At 39.0% G+C, this 21525-nt stretch overlaps 1 long non-coding RNA gene across 3 annotated transcripts in view; it reads left to right on the top strand.

Moving 5' to 3' along the window:
* The window catches only part of LOC133622365 (uncharacterized), a 178337-nt gene that overhangs the window by 108539 nt on the left and 48273 nt on the right, over positions 1-21525 (top strand). For all 3 annotated transcript variants that reach the window (XR_009817768.1, XR_009817767.1, XR_009817766.1), the window contains one exon: positions 3160-3295. This is a non-coding gene — a long non-coding RNA (uncharacterized lncRNA). The remainder of the gene's footprint in view (positions 1-3159; positions 3296-21525) is intronic.

Genomic DNA, 21525 nt, shown 5'->3' with positions numbered 1-21525 from the left:
GGAACAAACTGCCGCCAATGCTTGCCGTGCTACCGAGGTCCTTTGTCCCTGAATAGCTCACACACTCCGGCAGATTCAATGGGGGTCTGGCGACAGATTTCTTTGACTTTATCGTTGGAAATGCATCTGCTTTGAGTGTCGCAGGATATCCACACATTCTTGCCATCTCTGTCGTAGCATAGCTTTCGTCGGTAAAGTGTGCGGAACAAACGACTGACCATTTCGTCGGCTTTCCCCACACCCTCGTATTTTGAACGAATGTCGTCCAATTTCTTGCCACTTTCGCATCTTTGGGCCACTGGTGCAACTTGAATCCGTCCCTGTTCGTGTTGTTACACCCTCCGACAACACACCGACGAAAGTGAGAAAATGGCGGATTGCTTCCCGATGTCCGAGAGCGAATAATAGAAAGGCGTTTAATTCGCCAAAATTCACCCATTTAGAGTTCGGAAATCGGTTAAAAAAATATATGGTCTTTTTTCTGCAACATCAAGGTATATATTGACGCTTACATAGGTCTGGTGATAATGTTCCCCTTTAAGCTTGCAGTTGCCAGGCAGTCTGTCTGGCGACATTACCTCCTTGACACCCATGCTATCTGATATCCTTACTACTCATGCCATTGTCATGCTGCCATAGTTTTCATGCTGCTCGTTTCTTGCCACGTGAGTTTTGTGTATTCTTGTCACAGTAAGTGTTTATTTGTTTCATGTTCATAGTTTTTTGCCCAAGTGCTAGTTTTTGTTTCATTGGTCAAGTTTGTTCTCCGCCCTTATGCGTGCCCTTAATTTTGTACCTTTTGTTAGTGTTAAAATAAAATCAAGTGTTTACCTCCAAGCCATGTCCGATCCAACTTTACTTGCGTCTCGGGAAAACAAACACCCCATAGTCCACGTATTGACAGTATTCTGTTTTTAATTACAAATTACACAATGTGCCAACTTCACTGGTTTTGGGTTTTGTGCATTTATGTTGTTTACTGTACCATGTAAAAGTTGGCACCAATAAAAGCTTGCAGCCCTGAGCTGCATTTGCGTTTGCAATTGCATATATTTTGAAGACTCACTGTGTTCGTCCATGAGGGTTTTTATGCACGTGGGAAAGTGACTGCAATAGGAAGCGACACCAGACGCATGGAAGCGGTCGGCGAAAGCCAGCTCTCGTCCAAACCGCCCCCCGAAGGTGAAGAATACTGAGCTCTGGTGACGGCACATCAGCTGCAAATGCTTGAGGCGCAAAAAGTCTGAAGTAATTATGCGACTTTGTACGAGGAGCTATGGTGGTTTCGGTAATAATATCCTGCAGAGATCACATCAACCCTCTTGTGGACTTTTGGGAAAGTTTAGTTTTTTCAAATAAATCAATGACCACATGAAAAGCTGCTCATGTGCATCAGATAGCTTGCACACTGACTAATTTTTGACACGGGCAGAAGTGACCTTTTCGTTCAGGAAGTGGTACACTGGCCTGCTGGAGGATGAGGACGGGCGGCGGCATGGGCTGGGACATGGCTGGTACAAATTAAGCGCCCCGACAGGGAACGCCAGAAATGTCACGACTATAACGCCAGGAAGGATGAGTCGAAACTCATGGAACGCAAATATATTAATAGTTTGGTCTAACGATCGTTTTCTGAAATGTTAATGTGAGCGAATTAATTGTCTTTTCATTTTGGATCTAACTAAAGACAAGGAGTATGAATACACAAGCTGTTTTTTAATGCTTCTAATAATTACTGTACATTCCTAAGCTTTGAACCCTGTGGCTTATAAAACGGTGCGGCTAATATTATGGAATTTTCTTCGTTGACAGTCACAATGCAAATAGCTTTTAAAAAGACAAAGAAAATACACTGAATCTGTGTGTTAATTTATGCTATGGCGCCCTCTTTTGGATGAGTTTGCCCCCCGCAGGTACTTTGCTGCATTGCCCTTCTGTTTGAACGGAGCCTTCAACCAAAAGTTCTGTCTTCAAGCCGCTCGTAGCGTTTCTACACGTATAAATTATTTGTTCATCACTCGTAGCAACGTTTGTGTCATGTCTGTGTGATCATGTTTTGTTTTTGGACTTTTTGCGCACTTTTGTTTTGTTTTGTCACCATAGCAACCATTAGTTTTCACCTGTCACGTCACGCACCTGTTTCACGTTTTGAGTCACGCACCTGTTTTCGTTAATCATGTCTATAGTATTTAAATTCATTGTTTTCAGTTTGTCGTTCTGACGACATCCCCGCATTTATACTCTCCACACACCCTTTTGACACTTGCTGCGCTTTTTCATGCCGTTTTTTCATCCAAGTAAGTTTTCTTTATTCAAGCCATAGTTTGCAAGTTTTGTTTAATTGTTCATAGTTTCTGCCATAAGTTCTGTGTTTATAGTCTAGTTTTGTACCTCTGCCCCTGTGTGCACCTTTTGTTTGATCCTTTTCTTTGTAGTTATAGTGTTTAAATAAATCATGTATTTACCTTCACGCAACATCTGGTCCAATTCACTTGCACCTCGGGAGAACAAACCAAGCCAAAGTCCCAGTCTTGACAGTTTGTAAGTTTTACAATACAACTAAAACTATTTTTACTTACTTAACCGTCTCATGTGTGATGTCTGTAGGAGTGATTTTGTTATGATCCGTTGCCCGGATCATGTTTTTGTTCTGTTAGTTTGACTACGTCAGTTCTGTTTTGTGTTTTGGTTTCCATGGGTGCTGATTAGTTTTACCTGCCTCTGATTAGTGTTTGGGACGCTCACCTGCTCCTGGGCACTAATCAGTGAGCTATATATTCCTGTTTTTCGCCACACACTGTCTGGCTGCCTTATTTGCTTCCATGCAACACGTTACGCCGTTACCTTTTCGATTCCTATGCTTTTTTTTTTTCCTTTTGCTAAGCTTTAGCTTTGCTCCCCGTGCATTCAGCACGTGTTGCTTTTGTTTGTATCTTGTCTGATTTATGGACATTAAATCATTTCCTTACACGCACTTTGCCTCTGGAGTTCCTGCTGCATCTTGGCAGGAAAATGCGACCCAAGCATTACAGTTTTCATGCAAATGTATTTGTACGTGCTATCGTAATGTAATAAAGCTAGCATTGTTAGCATTAGTTAATATGCTAACACGTCTTTGTTATTATTATTAATTTACATTTTCTTTTTCTGTTGTTTCAGTTTCATAAATTCACCAAAAGTCACCGTGGAGTTGCTAGCGTGCTTCCGCAGCCAGCGGGTCCATGACGATGACTTCTCCTTTGTTTGATCAGACGTTTTACTGCCATGTTACGGACACCGTTTGGAAACAATTAAGGTATGTAAATAAACATTTACAAAATTTCACAACGTATATACCTCCGGTTTATAGTCCTGTTTGGCTAATATACTGTATGGAAAAGTACAGTAAGGTTGCAAGCTTGTCACTTCAATCATGGATTTGTTGTTCATTACTCCCTCGTAGTAGTAGTAGGAGGAGTGTGTGGATGTGTGTACGTGTGTGTACTTAAATGTGTGTTGTTTGCTGTGTGATATTGCCTTTTCTCATTTGATATCAAATTTATTTCAGTGTGGTGCGGGTTGTTGCTTGCATTAAAAAATAAGTTAAATTTGCTGTGCCACATCACTTTAAACCAGGGGTGTCAAACTCATTTTAGATGGGGGGCCCACATAGAGAAAAATCTACTCCCAAGTGGGCCGGACTGGTAAAATCACGGCATGATAACTTAAAAATAAAGACAACTTCAGATTGTTTTCTTTGTTTAAAAATAGAACAAGCACATTCTGAAAATGCACAAATCATAATGTTGTTGGGGTTGGGTTTTTTTACACTTACATGTTGCGGTTAATTGTATTCTATCTTCATTTGTCGTTATTTATACTTTCTGACTAAAATGTGATAATGTTCATTTTCAATCTACCAAGATAAAAAATATCAACATTTACAAAATGTTATTTTTGTAGTTTGCTCATTTTCCTCAATTGGTGTACTAACATCATGGTTTTTTTTTTTTGGTTTTTTTTTCCATATGTGGCATAATATCTTATTTTATATTTTATCTTTGTGGAAAATATTGGACACAATGTATTGTCAAGCTTATGAGATGTGATGCAAGTATAAGCCACTGTGACACTATTGTTCATTTGTATTTTATTATAAATGGCTGTGATGATAATGTCAATGGGGGATTTCTAATCACTACTATGTTGGAATTGTTATTAATATTGATACTGTTGTTGATAATATTCATTTTTTGTTTGACTGCTTTTGGATTGTTTGTGTGTCCTCTCAATTGCTCTGTTTATTGCCATTCTAAATGTTGCTGGGTCGGGTTTGGTTTTGGAATTGGAATTGCAATATTATAGTATTGTTGTGTATTGTTTTGTTGGATTGATTAATTAAAAAAATAAAAAATAAAAAATAAAAATGCATCATAATCTACAAAGATACAAATAATTGCTATTGCGACATCTTGTGGACACATTTAGAACAGCAGTTTCTTTCATTCAAAAATTTCAGCTCATTTTTATACTTAGCAAACTCAATCCGGAAAAAACATGCCGTACGTTTGACACCCGTGCTTTAAACGGATTGGTAACAACATTGTAACGTAGGTGAAAGTAATTAATTAGATTATTCGTTACTTGTAAATTAACAATGTTTTTCCTAACACTGGTCATAAACGGTACTTTTACCTTCATACAATTCTTGGCCCCTTTTACCCACCTGTGTGTCGCTCTTTTCCACGAGCAGCGGATGCTGCTTTGGGGAAGGGCTCCCCCATCTCAAAGCACTAACAGGGGGGTCCCCTGATGGGCCCCTGAGGGCTGGCTTGCAAAGGTCCTCCCAGCTGCAGTCAGATTAGGAGATGTTTACCGTTTCCAAGTCCAGACTGCAAATGAATCACGTTGTGCCCATAAAGTCGCCTCTGGCAGAAACCAAGCACTAAAAAAAGAAACGTAGAAAAAAAAAAAAAGTTTCTTCTGGGTTGTTTTTACTGTTCCCAATAAGGTTGGAGGGTTAGGATTGTGACAGTAAAACAATGACGAATGAAATTGACCAAGTTCATTTGTAGATCCAAAACATATTTATTTTATGCCATGTTTGTTTCTACCTCAACGTTATCCCTCGGCCCCGTAACGTCCACTACAATTACGTGCACACGTGTCATGGCCGCTTGTGCAAACGAGGCGATGACACAGCAGCAGCAACACCTCTGGGCAGCCACCGCCACAATCAGCATCTCCTCATCCATTGTGTCAACGGGGTGAAATTGCAACTGCAAACCTTTTGACCTGTTGACTTCATGTTCGTTCCATGGAGTTAAATATGATCTGCCTTGAAGGCCTGATCTACTGACGATTTGCGTGTAGTAATAAAAATTTTTAAAAAAATAAATAAATATAAAAAAAATTAATAAAAATGCAATGCTTATTTACTAAGCTCGTGCGCAAAGGATTGTGTCTCCTAAATGAGCAAAATACTGAGTTTAATCTGTTTGGTGTGTTTGTCTTCATGTAAACAGTATGCAGAATATATTCAGATTATCAGAACGCCTAAACTACTGCAAGAAGGAGATGCAAAAATCATTCGGCACTCGGAATGTGATTTATCAAACCCTAAACTGTTCCGCAGTTTCAGTTTTGCGTATTTATTTTGCACGCCTGGCATGTTAGTGCAAACTAGGGTTGTACGGTATACCGGTATTAGTATAGTACCGCGATACTAATGAATCATATTCGGTACTATACTGCCTCTGAAAAGTACCGGTCTACCATGGGTGGATCTACACTTGTGGGGGCGGTATAGCTCGGTTGGTAGAGCGGCCGTGCCAGCAACTTGAGGGTTGCAGGTTCGATCCCCACTTCCGCCATCCTAGTCACTGCCGTTGTGTCCTTGGGCAAGACACTTTACCTCCCTGCTCCTAGTGCCACCCACACTGGTTTAAATGTAACTTAGATATTGGGTTTCACAATGTAAAGCGCTTTGGGTCACTTGAGAAAAAGCGCTATATAAATGTAATTCACTTCACTTCACTTCACTTAAAATCCACTGTAATGATATCAAGTACAGGAGCGTATCTAATCGATACTACTATGATTACATCCATATTTTTTGGCATCACATCATCTTCTTTGTTTTTTTTTAATGTATATTATGTTTATAAACCCAAGAAAATATGTCCCTGGACACATGAGGACTTTGAATATGACCAATGCATGATCCTGTAACTACTTGGTATCGGATTGATACCCAAATTTGTGGTATCATCCAAAATTGATGTAAAGCATCCAAACAACAAAATAATAAGTGATTATTACATTTTAACATAACTGTAGATAGAACATGTTAAAAGAGAAAGTAAGCAGATATTAACAGTAAATTAACAAGTAGATTAATAATTCATTTTCTACCACTTGTCCTTAATAATTTTGACAATATAATAGAATGGAAAGTGAAACTATATGTTACTGCATACATCAGCAGACTAAAATAGGAAGCTTTGTTTGTTTACTTACTACTAAAAGACAAGTTGTCTAGTATGTTTACTATTTTATTTAAGGACAAACTTGCAATAAGAAACATATATGTAATGTACCGTTAGATTTTTTGTTAAAATAAAGCCATTATGGTCCACTTTATTTAGAAAAGTATCAAAGTATCTAAATAATTTTGGTAACGATACCAAAATATTGGTATCGGGACAACACTCGTGCAAACTGCAACAGTTACTCAAAAATGGTTGCGACAAAGGGGGCAATTGAGAGAGACAATATTCCACCTGTGTACATGTTAACGTATTTGGAACGTCGAAAATTAACATTTTAGACACAGCAAGAACATTTTAAAATTCTGGAAGTGTTGGATAACTTGAAGGGGAACGGCACTTTTTTTTTGGAAATCGTTCACAATCATTATGCAAGACATGACGAGGAATGGATATTTTACAAAATGCCACACACAGCTCAAACCAAGTGATGTCTTAAATGTGGAGGTAAATGAGTGTCTCCATGGCGAAAAGCGGTATTACCACAAAATCCTATTTTCAATATGGCGGTCTGCGCTAGTGATGTGCGATACCACTGATTTTATTTCTGATCCGTTACCAAGTAAAACTCAGGCTGGTATCGGCGATACCAATCCGATACTGATACTTTGCGCAATTATACCTAATTTGTCTGCTAAACTTTAAAAAGTTGCGTATTTTAAAAATGTTTTTAAATACACTAAAATGTGAGGAAAAAAAACTAAAAAAACATTGGAATGTAATGAGAAAAAGCAGAATTTTTCAAAGTAATAATAATATTGGACTTAGTCACCTATAACACAAAGTATTGTCTTTAATTAAACAAAATATTTGTAGCTAGCATTTTTTTTAGATAAAAAAATATAAAATTGGCCTTCTCATATTTGACTTTTTAGTATGAAGTGGAAAAAGCTTAGACACGTCTGATCTAAAATATTATAAGCTCTCAAAATTTGTTTATAAAATATACATAGAATATAAACAAAGTTGTGTTAGTTAAAAAATAACAAAATATAAATGTTTATAAAAATTATATAATAATAATTAATTTGAAAAACTACAACAACCATAACATGTTCAGTTACACTGTTAAATGTGTAACTGAACATTAATATTTTTGACACACTAGGTTATGCAGATGAAAATCAGCACCTCCAAGTCCGAGTCCATGGCTCTCGCCCGGAAAAGGGTGGAGTGCCATCTCCGGGTTGGGGAGGAGACCTTGCCCCAAGTGGAGGAGTTCAAGTACCTCGGAGTCTTGTTCACGAGTGAGGGAAAAGTGGATCGTGAGATCGACAGGCGGATCGGTGCGGCATCTTCAGTAATGCGGACGCTGTATCGATCCGTTGTGGTGAAGAAGGAGCTGAGCCGGAAGGCAAAGCTCTCAATTTACCGGTCGATCTACGTTCCCATCCTCACCTATGGTCATGAGCTTTGGGTTATGACCGAAAGGACAAGATCACGGGTACAGGCGGCCGAAATGAGTTTCCTCCGCCGGGTGGCGGGGCTCTCCCTTAGAGATAGGGTGAGAAGCTCTGCCATCCGGGGGGAGCTCAAAGTAAAGCCACTGCTCCTCCACATCGAGAGGAGCCAGATGAGGTGGTTCGGGCATCTGGTCAGGATGCCACCCGAACGCCTCCCTCGGGAGGTGTTTCGGGCACGTCCAACCGGTAGGAGGCCACGGGGAAGACCCAGGACACGTTGGGAAGACTATGTCTCCCGGCTGGCCTGGGAACGCCTCGGGATCCCCCGGGAGGAGCTGGACGAAGTGGCTGGGGAAAGGAAAGTCTGGGCTTCCCTGCTTAGGCTGCTGCCCCCGCGACCCGACCTCGGATAAGCGGAAGAAGATGGATGGATGGATGGATGGTTATGCAGATACATGATTGTATTATTAATATTTTTAGTCTATTCTTACAAGGGAAAAAACAATCATAAAAATAATTTAAAAAAAGAAAAAATGTATATGTACTGAAAAAAAGCAAACATGTTCTAATAATTAATATTAATACACTTAGTCACCAATAATACAAAGCTGAGACAATATTTGTTTTTAGCATTTAAAAAAAAAAAAAAAAAAAAAAAAAATATATATATATATATATATATATATATATATATATATATATATATATATATATATCAATATAGCTCCCGCATATTTTGACATTTCAGTTTGTGGCCCTTGGTGGAAAAAGTTTGGACACCCCCGAACTAAAGTACCAAAATATCGATATTTTCATTTGAGAATGAATATTAGAGCATAAAGATCTGGTATCGGCGGTATCGAAATTTCAGTATCGATACGCATATCACTCACGCGCAGTCTTAGTAGATCACTTGCTACACACCCACTAATAGCACACGCAATGTTATAGTTTGCACACGCTAGTCACAGTAGTTCTTGTTATTATTTTTTTAGCAGAGTAGCCCAGGTCCTGAGTATTTTATTTTGAAAAACAAATTGGATGCTCGTGCATCAGGAGCAGACATGCACATTATCAGCTGGTGTAAGGACCAGTAGGCACATTGTTGATTGTTGCACTAACACGGGAGAAACTGTCAGCATGCGAGCGTGGTGCACGGATGGTTAGCGTCCAAAGGGAGGCTCGGTGAATAGATGGTTTTTAGCGCCACGAGGAGATGACATTGTCTGCGTTGCCATGGCGCTGAGGAGATACCGTCTCCCATTCCTCCAGTCGTCCCTTGCTTTAACCATATTTTGCATCCCCCGAGCAATCTTTCCTTTCACCATCAGTCGGACCAGTGCTCCCTATTCCAAAATGATGATTTCGTTTTCGCACTCCCTTTTGTAAAGCCGAAGAATGAGACGCTGAAAGGCAAATGGGAGGGAGAAGAGTCTGCGTACAACAGGCGGGGGGTCTTTCTCGCACATTTCCCCACGACTCGTCTTGCAGCAGCCAGAATTCCAGCAGGCATTCAAATATGCCAGAATGTGGCCTACATTTGATGCAACATGATGCATGCAACTTACATTACCGCTATGACTCAAGAAGGTATGAAGGCGCTAACAAGGCAAGATGCTATTATTGAGGAAGTTACCTTATTGTCGATTATTTTTTTGAATAGGAATTATGTTAATTGCAAGATGTGGTTTTGTATGTGAATGTATGTCATTGAGCCTAAATACACACACACACACAATCCTGTATTTGTTACCTTCTTGAGACTTCCGACAAATGCCTCCCTCTTTAGGACCACCCTTTCTATATATATCAAGAAGTGTAACTACAACATTGATAATGTATACACACTATGCAAATATAAAAAAGCTTGTTGTGAAACAATTGTTGGAATTTCACAAGAAAAAGGTCACAATTTCACAAGAAAAACTTAAAATTTTGGCAGTATTATGATAAAAGTCGTAATTGTACTCAACGCAAGTCAGAATTTTATGAGAAAAACTGAACATGTGTGCAATATTATGATAAAAGTTGGAATTTTACTCAATAACAGTCGCAATTTTACAAGAAAAGCTTGAAATTTAGGCAATTTAATGAAAAGAGTCGTAATTTTACTCGACAAAAGTCACAATTTTACAAGAAAACTTTAAAATCCTGGCAATGTTATAGTAATAATAATCATTGGAATTTTACTTGGCAACATTTTGACAAAAGTCATAATTTTACTCAAAAAATTTCACTATTTTACAAGAACATCAAAAAAAAATTGGCAATATTGTGATAACAATCAGAATTGTATGACAAATTGTCACCATTTTGCATTAAAAAGTAATAACTTTACGAGAAAATATTGCTATATTACAGAAACCGAAATAATATTTATTTATTTAACAAAAAAAAAAAATATATATATATATATATATATATATATATTTTTTTTTTTTAATGTTTTATTTTATTTTTTTATTTATTTATTTATTTATTTTTTGTTAGTAATTGGTTTTTAAACATCATTATTTACTTCAAGTTATTACAGTATGTCTCTATATACATATTTATTTAATTTATTTTGAATAAATTATGGCCAAAGGAGGCGCATTTAAATTTCTTACACACACTTGTTATTACATATATTGGCCAGAGTGGGAGCACTTACAATTTTTTACACACACTTGTTATTTCATATGTTGACAAGACGAGAGCACTTTTAAAACCGACACACAGTCAATTTGAAAAAAACCCTCCTTTTTGGGACCGCCCTAATTTTGATCAATTTCACCACCAGGGGTGCAAATGAGATCTCTATTTTTTGTTTTTGTAATGTGCTTAAGACCCATGACAAACGAGTCATGGACCACAGATGGCCCCTGTGCCGCACTTTGGGCAACCCAGCTGTAGAAGCTAACTGTTAATGGCCACTATAGTCTTAGTACCGTCATGTATTTGTTCATCCTACGGTCACATATGGGACGCGGGTTGTCTTACGTCAACACCGGTAGTCGTAAAATCAGCTGTTCACCTGGCAGGTTTTTTCGGGGATGAATAGGGAAGTCCTTCTTTAGCTGCCATCTTGTTTTATCATATATTGCTGCCTTTGCACCTGTCAATGTTTACTTTTGTATGCACATTAAATCAACCAAAAAAATCCTGACTTTGGAGCAATGTTCACGGACTCTAGTATTTGGCTCTCTATTAGATGCAATGATTTTCCGTATTGGGACCATGATTGCGGTCCTAACTTGTTCACCGGTCCTCATATGGAAGCTACTTTTCCTTGTTGATGTCTCAAAAAGGGTACAAATACAAGAACACACACACACACACACACACACACACACGCACACGCACCCACACACGAGAGGGGATAAATCTGCAGGAGGGGGTTTGCAGCCATGCTTGAAGCCAGGAGGCATTGCTGACATTTTGTGTATAAAGGTCTTCATGAAACCTTACTACACACACACACACACACACACAAACACATCTACACACACAAATGCTCAGCTAAAGAGCTACCACTGCCAATCCCTCTTTAACTCAAATCTTTGGCACACAAACATGAACTTCTGCAACAAGACCTTCATGTTTCTGATCAATTGTATTTTCCTGCCATAGCACATCAGTCATTAAGGTCAACTGGTGGGAAATTATTCATGTTTTATTGTGTTGATCCTTTAGGCCGGACCTGGGCAAATTACGGCCCGTGGGCCACATGCGGCCCGTTAAGATTTTCAATCCGGCCCGCCGACCGTTCTACATAATTTTTTTGTGCTGTAATTACTGTAAGTCTTGAACTATAGAAAGTAATTCAATAGTTGAAATGGGTGTTTTACGAGTTATTACGTCACAGCAGCTCAGACGAGGAACAAACCAGAGTGGGCGTTTTTTTTTTTCAGAGCAGCCAGCCCGAAAGGCGTGTGTCAGAAACAGATGCAAATGCACCTTTTTACGTGACAATATATCCTAGTGTAGGTGTTTATTACAATTTGCATTCAAATTTTGCTGTTTTTTTTACATTTTTGTTGTGTTTTGCTTGATTGTAAAAGATACACAACTATCGAGGAGCTGGTCTGAGAAGTAAAAGAGACATATGTTGTTAATATTCAGTGTTTTATTGTTCATAGTTAATATCGTAAATCCCACTTTCTTTATTTTAATGCACATTTTGGGTGTCCCATTCAGTAAAAAACTGTAAAATTCCATTCCGTTTTTTTGAAGTGGTCTGTCATAACGTTTTTAAAACTCTATCGGACATTGTGACTTTTGGTGTTAGTGTTCCTGAAAAAAAGGGACCCAAGCACACATACTGTACAGCAGATTTTTACAGCTAAATGTGTACATATCATTTATACACACATACACATTGGCCCCCCCAGACACATCTTTTCTCTCAATGTGGCCCCCGAGTCAAAATATTTGCCCAGCTCTGCTTTAGACCTTACTCTACTCATCTTTGGACTTCATACTGTATATTTTGTTTATTTAAAGAAACATATGTTAAACGACTGTTATTGAATGACTACCTTCTTCCTAAGTTAGTTAGTGTGGCTATAAACTGCACATTTTTGGTATTGATCAATTAAATACTGGGCCAGTACCGTAAATATCAAAAGTGATACCAATACTTTCTAATTAAGCATTTTTCAAGATAATTACATGATTTTCTGTAATGTGTTGATCAAACTTGCAGTGAAACTTTGATTTACAAACTCCAATTACGAATTAAAACAACCCTGTCTCCCTGTACGAACGTTTCATCCACCCATTGTGTTCCTGCGTGGCAGCCATTTTGTGCTCGGCAGCACAGGCATTGTGTGATTAGGGGTGCTCATTCAGTCACCACACTGCTGCTCCCTGTTAATGTGTGCCTTTTTAAAGGGATCACATGATATTATTTGTTTCTACATTTAAAACACTTCCTTGTGGTCTACATCAGGGTCCCCCAAACTTTTTTACAGCAGGGATCGGTTCAATGTATGCATTATTTTCACGGACCGGCTTTTTAGGTGTGGCAGATAAAAACAGCCAAAAAAATGACCATGAAAAATTTGCCTTTGGCTACAATTTGGCACATTAACATTTTATATGTTCATTAATGTGCATTGTCCCATGTACTATAACAAAGGGGTTGTAATATGTCTATTAACAAGCTTATTGGTGTGTTTAGTGCAGGGGTCGGCAACCAAAAACGTTGAAAGAGCCATATTCGACCAAAAATACGAAAAAGTAATCCGTCTGGACCCGCAAAAAATGAAAAGCCGTTTATAAATGTTATAATAAAGGCAACACATGATGTAAGTGTCTATATTAGCTATAATAGCCTACTATCAAAATGACTATATGTCGCAGGCTGAAGCAAATCTTCGTTGACAGAAATGTTGAAATGTAATATTTATTGTACATATTTTACAACATTAGAAACCATTAGTAAATCAGAGGCTTCTCAGAAGGTGAGATAACTCCTGGAAATTACTGGCTTTTAATGGTCAAAGGTATAGATGTGTGTGTCCAAGTTAAAGGAAACGGCAAGCTGTCTTCTACTAATGGATTTATTAAAATCTTTGGCAAGCTGGGTAATGTTTGCTGTGGTCTGGAACAACATAGCACACAAACAACTATCTGAAATGCAGCCAATTTATTGGTCGCGAAAAGGTGGGGTTGAGTCCAAGGGATAATAGCTCAGGTGGCTTTTGCCTAGATAGTGTGTCATGAGACATGCAATTATAAGTCATATACAAAGAGGATAGAAGTAAAGGATATTAAATGAGCTCATATATACCTACAAATGAGGCATGATGATGCAATATGTACATACAGCTAGCCTAAATAGCATGCTGGCATTAATTAGCTTGCAGTCATGCAGTGACCAAACATGCCTAATTAGCACTCCAACAAGTCAATAACATCTACAAAGATTGCCTTTGTGCATTCACGCACAGTATAAAACGTTTGGTGGACAAAATGAGACAAATAAGGAGTGGAAGATTTTACATGTAAACAAACTGTAGCGTCATAGTCCACACTACGGTGGATTTATAAATGTGGTGGTTTATAAATCAATTAATGTTTCTTTGCGGCCCAGTAGTAAATGCGTCACGGACCCGTAACGTTCCCCGGACTGGTGGTTGGGGACCACTGATCTGCATAACATGCAATGGTGGTTCTTTGGTCACATTTTTTTTTTACAGATTATAGCCTTGTTCACAATGCAGGTCACGAGCCAAGTTGTTTTCATGCCAGTGTGAAAACTTAGCAATACCATTTTTTTTTTTACTATCCTACCCAGGGCTCTGTTAGGTTATACCAGCGTTCTTTGATTGAACAGTCAGAGGTCAGGTCTTCCTTGAATGATTTATTTTGCAAAGGTCACAGGCAAATGCAGCATTGGTCTCAATCAGCAATCAGCTAGCCTTGACCGCATGCAACGAGCTTCGATCAATAATTCTTCATTCTTCTTATAGTCCGTGCAAAACAAAGTCGGTCTGGGCCAGACAACTTATTGGTTGCAGAAAGGTGGGGATGAGTCCAAGGGATATTAGCTCAGGTGGCTTTGGCACAACAAAGCCAGCAGGAGGTGGCTTTTTGGAGACATACGTTTATAAGAGGGGGTTGTGTACGTCATTAAAACTACAGGATGCGTAATACAAATTTTAAGTTTACTGGACAGTGTTGCGGTACAGGGGAACAAGAGGATGGCACAGAGGCAAGGACGTCGTTTAGTTCGAGGCGTATTTATTAATATAATAAAATGACGTGTGTAATAAACCAAGATACGTATGATGTGACTATGTGTTATGTTTAACTGAGTGTTACCAGGAGTTGTTGAAGGTGCGTGTTGAGCGAGATGCGGAATTTAGAGAGGGCAAGGCAGTCTTGAAAGTCCGTGGGTAAGCAAGAGGTCAGGGGCAGGAGTGAGGCGTCAAAGTCCGTGTCCAGGAGAGAGGTCGAGATCCAGGAAGGCAGCCAGGGAATCAGAGGGAATTCGGGGAGACGAGACACACAGCTCAAAACCAGGAAACGGAGGAACGCTGCAGCATGACGACACAGGACACAAGACGATGAGCACAGAGGAGGAGAAACACGGAGAGAGCGAATTCACATAGGGAGAGAGCTAGAGACATGTAGGCTTACTGTACCATACACGGGGCTATGTTCTGGCACTGGAAGGCAGGTTGAGCCAGCTTAAGAAGCTGGAGCCTCATCAGCGTCAGGTGTGTAGATTGCAGATTGAAGACAGCCGCACAGTGGTGCGGCCGCGGCAGGAGAGGCACGCGCAGGGGCGTGCCCAGTGATGCGCAGCGGCATGCGCTTGCGCAGTGACCCAGAGAGTCAACATTATAATAGCCATAATAGTTTCATAGTCATTTTCATAACAAGAAGGCCTTACTCGAAGTCAGGCTGACACATGAATGTGTGCTCAAGACAGAGCAGAGTTTGAGAGAGTGAACCTACATATTGTGTATATTAGCACCGCTTTTGTATGTAAATATAAATCGTGTATATATGCAATGCGTCCTCATTGTGAACACTCCTGTGCCCAGGTCAGTTTCGACCAGAAGGTCATCAAAAAGCGTGTCATAATTATTCGCCAAAATAGACGGTTACAAAATAAATAGTTGAGAACGAAGCAGAAAACAGGTGAAAAGCACCCCCCGTGACCCCGAAAAGGGACAAGTGGTAGAAAATGGACGGATGGATGGAACCCACGTCTACCGACTGCTCGCCCACAGACACGCTCTTCGAGCAGACATCAAAGCAAATTCTTCCTTCTTAACCTTCTACGCCAGAGGTGTCAATTTAGTTTTCGCTGAGGGCCACATCGCAGTTATGTTTGGCCCCAGGGGGCCGCTTCTAACAGTGAATACTATTATTAAACAATTTTTAAATGCATTTTATTCGTAGATTTGTTTTAACTAAAATGTAAAAAAAAATAATGTAAGTTGCAATAATTTCACCTCAAAATGTAGTGTATATTACTGTAAATGAGAAAACAATACTGCTGTTTTTATGGTAAAAAAAAAAGTCAGCTCAGTTGCTAGAATTTTACTGTAAAATTTACATTTGTGTTTTAACTGTAAATAAAAACAAATGCAATTTTACAGTAAAATTTTGGCACCTGAGTTGCCTTTATTTTTATTTTTATTTTTTTACCGCAAATCAATTACTGTATATTTTTCGGTGTATTAGTGTAAATGCCAAAAACGACACCACAGTTTATTACAGTAAAAAAAAGTACTGTTTTTTTCATTTAGAGAAAAATGCTGTAAAAACCACAGTAAATTTAAAAATGTTACAATGAAATCCATTGCTACTTTTACATTGCACAATTTGATGGTTATCTTGCTTTGAAATCATTATTATTAGTATTTATTTCTATTTAAAAAATGGCTTGAATGTTTGATCATATATTTTTGCATAATTAGAAAATATTTAAGTTAACATAATTTGCGATTACATGGAGTACATATATATATATTTTTTCTCCCCTAATAGAAAGAATTAATACATTTAGTAAGAATAGTTAAAGTACTTTATAAATACATATTATTTCCAGGATTTCGAAGGCCAAAAAATTTGAGTTTGACACTTGTTTTCTATATGCAATAATTTGGTTTAGGGAATGTTGAGTTTGATTGCACAAAATCCTTAAAATTGCCACAATTGCACTTCCAAAGACATGCACCTGGGGATAAGTTGATTGGCAACACTAAATTGGCCCTAGTGTGTGGATGTGAGTGTGAATGTTGTCTGTCTATCTGTGTTGGCCCTGCGATGAGGTGTCGACTTGTCCAGGGTGTACCCCGCCTTCCGCCCGATTGTAGCTGAGATAGGCTCCAGCGCCCCCCGCGACCCCAAAGGGAATAAGCGGTAGAAAATGGATGGATGGATGGATGCACCAGACTAGAGTTGAAGCCATGTTTACTTCCGTAAGCACTGTAGTGTCCGCATGAGGGTCAGACTGCATTCACATTAGAAATCAGATTTTTTGTAATGTGAAAGGCCATTTACTGTTGTTTTTGACAAAAAAAAAATCCGAATTGGATGTCCGACCCTGCAGTATAACATAGCCTATGTTATACAAACGGTTTTCAAGCTTCGTTTTGGGTGTGGTCTCATTATTTGGTAGTTTTTAGCCCCTCCATATGGAGTCTACTGACAGATCTAAGTTAAAACTGTACGCTACTTCATAGTAGAAATGGTAACAGCGGAAGATGCATGCGCACGTATGAGCCAGTCTGCCCCTCAACTAGAGCATAGAGAAAAAGAAGGAGTTTTTTTACTTCAGCGTCGAAGTACAATGGCGGTCTCGCGCAAAGCACTTTGGGTAATTCTCTACCATATATGGATAATCTAACATCAGCGGTGTGAAAAACATCACAGAACAGAGCAAATTCCAAACTGATTGTTTGGAGGAAGTTGGAAGAAAGGCAAGATTGTTTTATAAATATTTCCATGGCTTGATTTCAAATTTCCGGGACCTATGCACACCCCAAATACACAACAGCAGGTACCAATCGGTATGAAAAGTTGGTTCTGCATAATAGAAGTGTTTTTTTAGTTGTCCTTACAACACTTTTCCTGTTTTTCAAGCTCAATATGACTCCAAAGAAAGCAATGGACAAGCGCTGTGTGGTTTGAAATATCCAGTATTGTTGAAAATGCCTTTCTCACCCTTCCCTTCTGTCGCAGGCAAAGAAGATACACAACAAGGTAAAGTGGATACCGTTTTTCAACCATAATCATTGTAGCGACCTGGCTGGTAAAGTGAAGGATTTGTGTGACTTCACACTGTGAGTGCACCACAGGGCAAGTGACCGTGTGTGTGGGTGTTGTCTGCGCGTCTGAAAATAAGGACTAGTTGTTGTTATTTCGACTTTGTTATTTCTGTAAATAGAACATAGAAAGTGTACAAACTTTTACTAAATATGTTTTTTTTGTCGAGGCTAAACAGTAGACAGTAGGTTCTACTGTCTACTGTTTACATGGTTTCTAATGGAGACATGTGCTTCAATATACAAACTTTTCTATTAACAAACCTAATAAAAATTCAAGAACCAATTAAGTTTGTAAAATGAAAATGCGCTTTTGGAACAATTGAACACTTCAAGGTAGGACCATATACAAATATTAACTAATAAATGCAAGCGTTCCCATTTAATTACATTGAGCAAAATATAGACAGTAATGCATAATTCCTGTTCTATTATTTACCTAACTATATATATATATATATATATATATATATATATATATATATATATATATATATATATATATATATATATATATATATATATATATATATATATATATATATATATACATACATACATATATTTATGGTATACATACATACAGATATATAATACATATGTGTATATAAGTATATGTACAGTATTTAGTATTTGTGTATAGACACATGTATACTTATACATATATACTGTGTATATATATTTCTACAACTCTTATTTTTTTGTGATTGAGTGATTGGAGCACATACTTATTGGTCACAAAAAACATTCATGAAGTTTGGTTCTTTTATGAATTTATTATGGGTCTACTGAAAATGTGAGTAAATCTGCTGGGTCAAAAGTATACATACAGCAATGTTAATATTTGCTTACATGTCTCTTGGCAAGTTTCACTGCAATAAGGCGTTTTTGGTAGCCATCCACAAGCTTCTGGCAAGCTTCTGGTTGAATTGTTGACCACTCCTCTTGACAAAATTGGTGCAGTTCAGCTAAATGTGTTGGTTTTCTGACTTGGACTTGTTTCTTCAGCATTGTCCACACATTTAAGTCAGGACTTTGGGAAGGGCATTCTAAAACCTTAATTCTAGCCTGATTTAGCCATTCCTTTACCACTTTTGACATGTATTTGGGGTCATTGTCCTGTTGGAACACCCAACTTTGCCCAAGACCCAACCTCCGGGCTGATGATTTTAGGTTGTCCTGAAAATTTAGAGGTAATCCTCCTTTTTCATTGTCCCATTTACTCTCTGTAAAGCACCAGTTCCATTGGCAGCAAAACAGGCTCAGAGCATAATACTACCACCACCATGCTTGACGGTAGGTGTGGTTGTCCTGGGATTAAAGGCCTCACCTTTTCTCCTCCAAACATATTGCTGGGTATTGTGGCCAAACAGCTAAAACTATTTTTCATCTGACCACAGAACTTTCCTCCAGAAGGTCTTATCTTTGCCCATGTGATGTCAGATGAAACGCAAATGTAGCTGTTTGGCCACAATACCCAGACCTCACACACTAATTTACTAAAAGAGCGCGACACTGTGGCGTGAGCGCGATAATGTCACGTTATCGATGGGAAAATGCATTTTTAGACAATAGGATTTGCCTGAGCGGCTAGGAGACCCCGAGAGTAACAAGCGTTAGAAAATAGATTAGAAAGGACAAATAAATAAATACAAAACTTGAGACCTCCCGCGGGCCCTGGGCCGTAGTTTGGGAACCCCTGATTATAAACTTTACCGCTGCCGAGTATTTTTTTCTATTCTTATCCTGTCATATTTTCAGAATGTGTTTGTTCTATTTTTGGCCAAAGTAAGACAAAGACAACAATCTGAAGTTTTAATGCCATTATTTTAATAGTCCGGCCCACGTGTGCGCAGATTTCCCTCCATGCGGCCTCTGAGCTAAAATGAGTTGGACACCTCTGATGTACAGTATTACAGTATATGTAATACTGTGTGCTTCTAGGGATGATCTTTTTGCAGAACGGACTCTGATATTAACAAACTAAACAATAATGAAATGCAAAACTATGTCTGTCTGTAAATAAAAAAATAAAAACAAAAACAATTTAAAAATAAAATAAAATGTAATAGCTGCAGCCGAAAAAAAGAGTAGCATAAAATAGAGAGTAGATCCAGCAGAAAATATACATTATAAACAAAGAGAGAGCGCTTAATAGAACAAATAAAAACAACAAACTTGACTTCCCACGGGCCGGATTTTGGACAGTGGCGGGCCGTAGTTTGGGGGACCCCTGACGTAGAGGGTTTAACGAGTGCTATTTAACAAATATATTGCCACTTTATTCACACAAAAACATATTAATTTTATTTTGGCTTCCAGATAGAAATGAGCGTATGACTATAAGTGTGTATATGTGTGTGTGCATGTAGCCCTTAACCTTTGTGTAATGTTCATATTGTTGTTACTCAGCCAGCGTTTGTGGGTCTGATGGACCCGTTGCGTTTTTTGGCTTTTAATGCCTCACATCCATCCATCCATTTTCTACCGCTTATTCCCTTTGGGGTCGCGGGGGGGCGCTGGAGCCTATCTCAGCTACAATCGGGCGGAAGGCGGGGTACACCCTGGACAAGTCGCCCCCTCATCGCAGGGCCAACACAGATAGACAGACAACATTTACACTCACATTCACACACTAGGGCCAATTTAGTGTTGCCAATCAACCTATCCCCAGGTGCATGTTTTTGGAGGTGGGAGGAAGCCGGAGTACCTGGAGGGAACCCACGCAGTCACGGGGAGAACATGCAAACTCCACACAGAAAGATCCTGAGCCCGGGATTGCCTCACAATCAAACACTTTTATGTTAAAATACTGAACAAATGTTTATTGGGATAAGGTAAACATCTGTTCAGTATGTTTATTGGGATAAGGTAAACATCTGTTGAGTATTTTAACATAAAAGTGTTTGATTGTGAGGCATTAAAAGCCACAAAATGCAACAGGTCCATCAGACCCACAAACGCTGGCTGACAATATGAACGTTGCACGGAAAATTTCTCTGCCAGTTTCTGCATCCCACAGGGATTTTTCTTTTGTGTTTCTGCACCTGCGGTTCCCACACAAGGTTGCAACATTGTTTGTCAACACTGTCTGCTCTCATTTTCTCGCACATTCGACCCTCTGATGTTCTGTGTACCTACACTATGTCCTCCTCCTGTCTAGGCCTGCTGTGTGTGTGTGTGGGTGGGTGGGTGTGGTACACAGAACATCAATTTCCACACTTCTATTAGCCCCGGGTCCAGTGGACCCGGATATATTATATGTAATAGAAATCTGTAGGGGGGGTGTATGGTGTGTGGTCATTAAATATGTATTCTGTTCTTCACAGAAAATGAGCCAAAGTCAGTGAGTCTCAGTTTGAAAAATGTATTAATTGTATAATTTTTCTTTTAATAAAAAATGAAAACGGGTGCCACCATTATACATTTATTCTCTAGTTCTCACAATACCAGCAGTGGCAGCTTAAGCCTTCCCATGATTTCCATGACCAAAATAATGGACATACACACTTGCTTCCATAGACACGCCAGTATTTGTTGGAGCTGAGTTTCAGTCTCATTCAACCCAACCCTTGGAAAGTTTTGGGCATCTGCGACCAAACAGTCGGTGGTTCAGATCCGCACATGCTGGCAAACCCATGCATGGAGGGCATGAATGATTAATGCTCTGCCTCACTGAACAACTGCCACAGAGGCACCATTGAGGGAACTATTTGATCCTCTCATCTCATCTGCTTGTTGGCATGCGTTGGTGGAGGCTGCCTGGGGTGTGAGCTTCTCAGTGTAAGCGAGCAAAAGTTGAAGCAAGATCCGCTACTGTGAGCA

The sequence above is a fragment of the Nerophis lumbriciformis genome, linkage group LG23, assembly GCF_033978685.3.
Source record: "Nerophis lumbriciformis linkage group LG23, RoL_Nlum_v2.1, whole genome shotgun sequence".
NCBI lineage: Eukaryota > Metazoa > Chordata > Actinopteri > Syngnathiformes > Syngnathidae > Nerophis > Nerophis lumbriciformis.
This window is presented reverse-complemented; position numbering and strand designations above follow the sequence as displayed.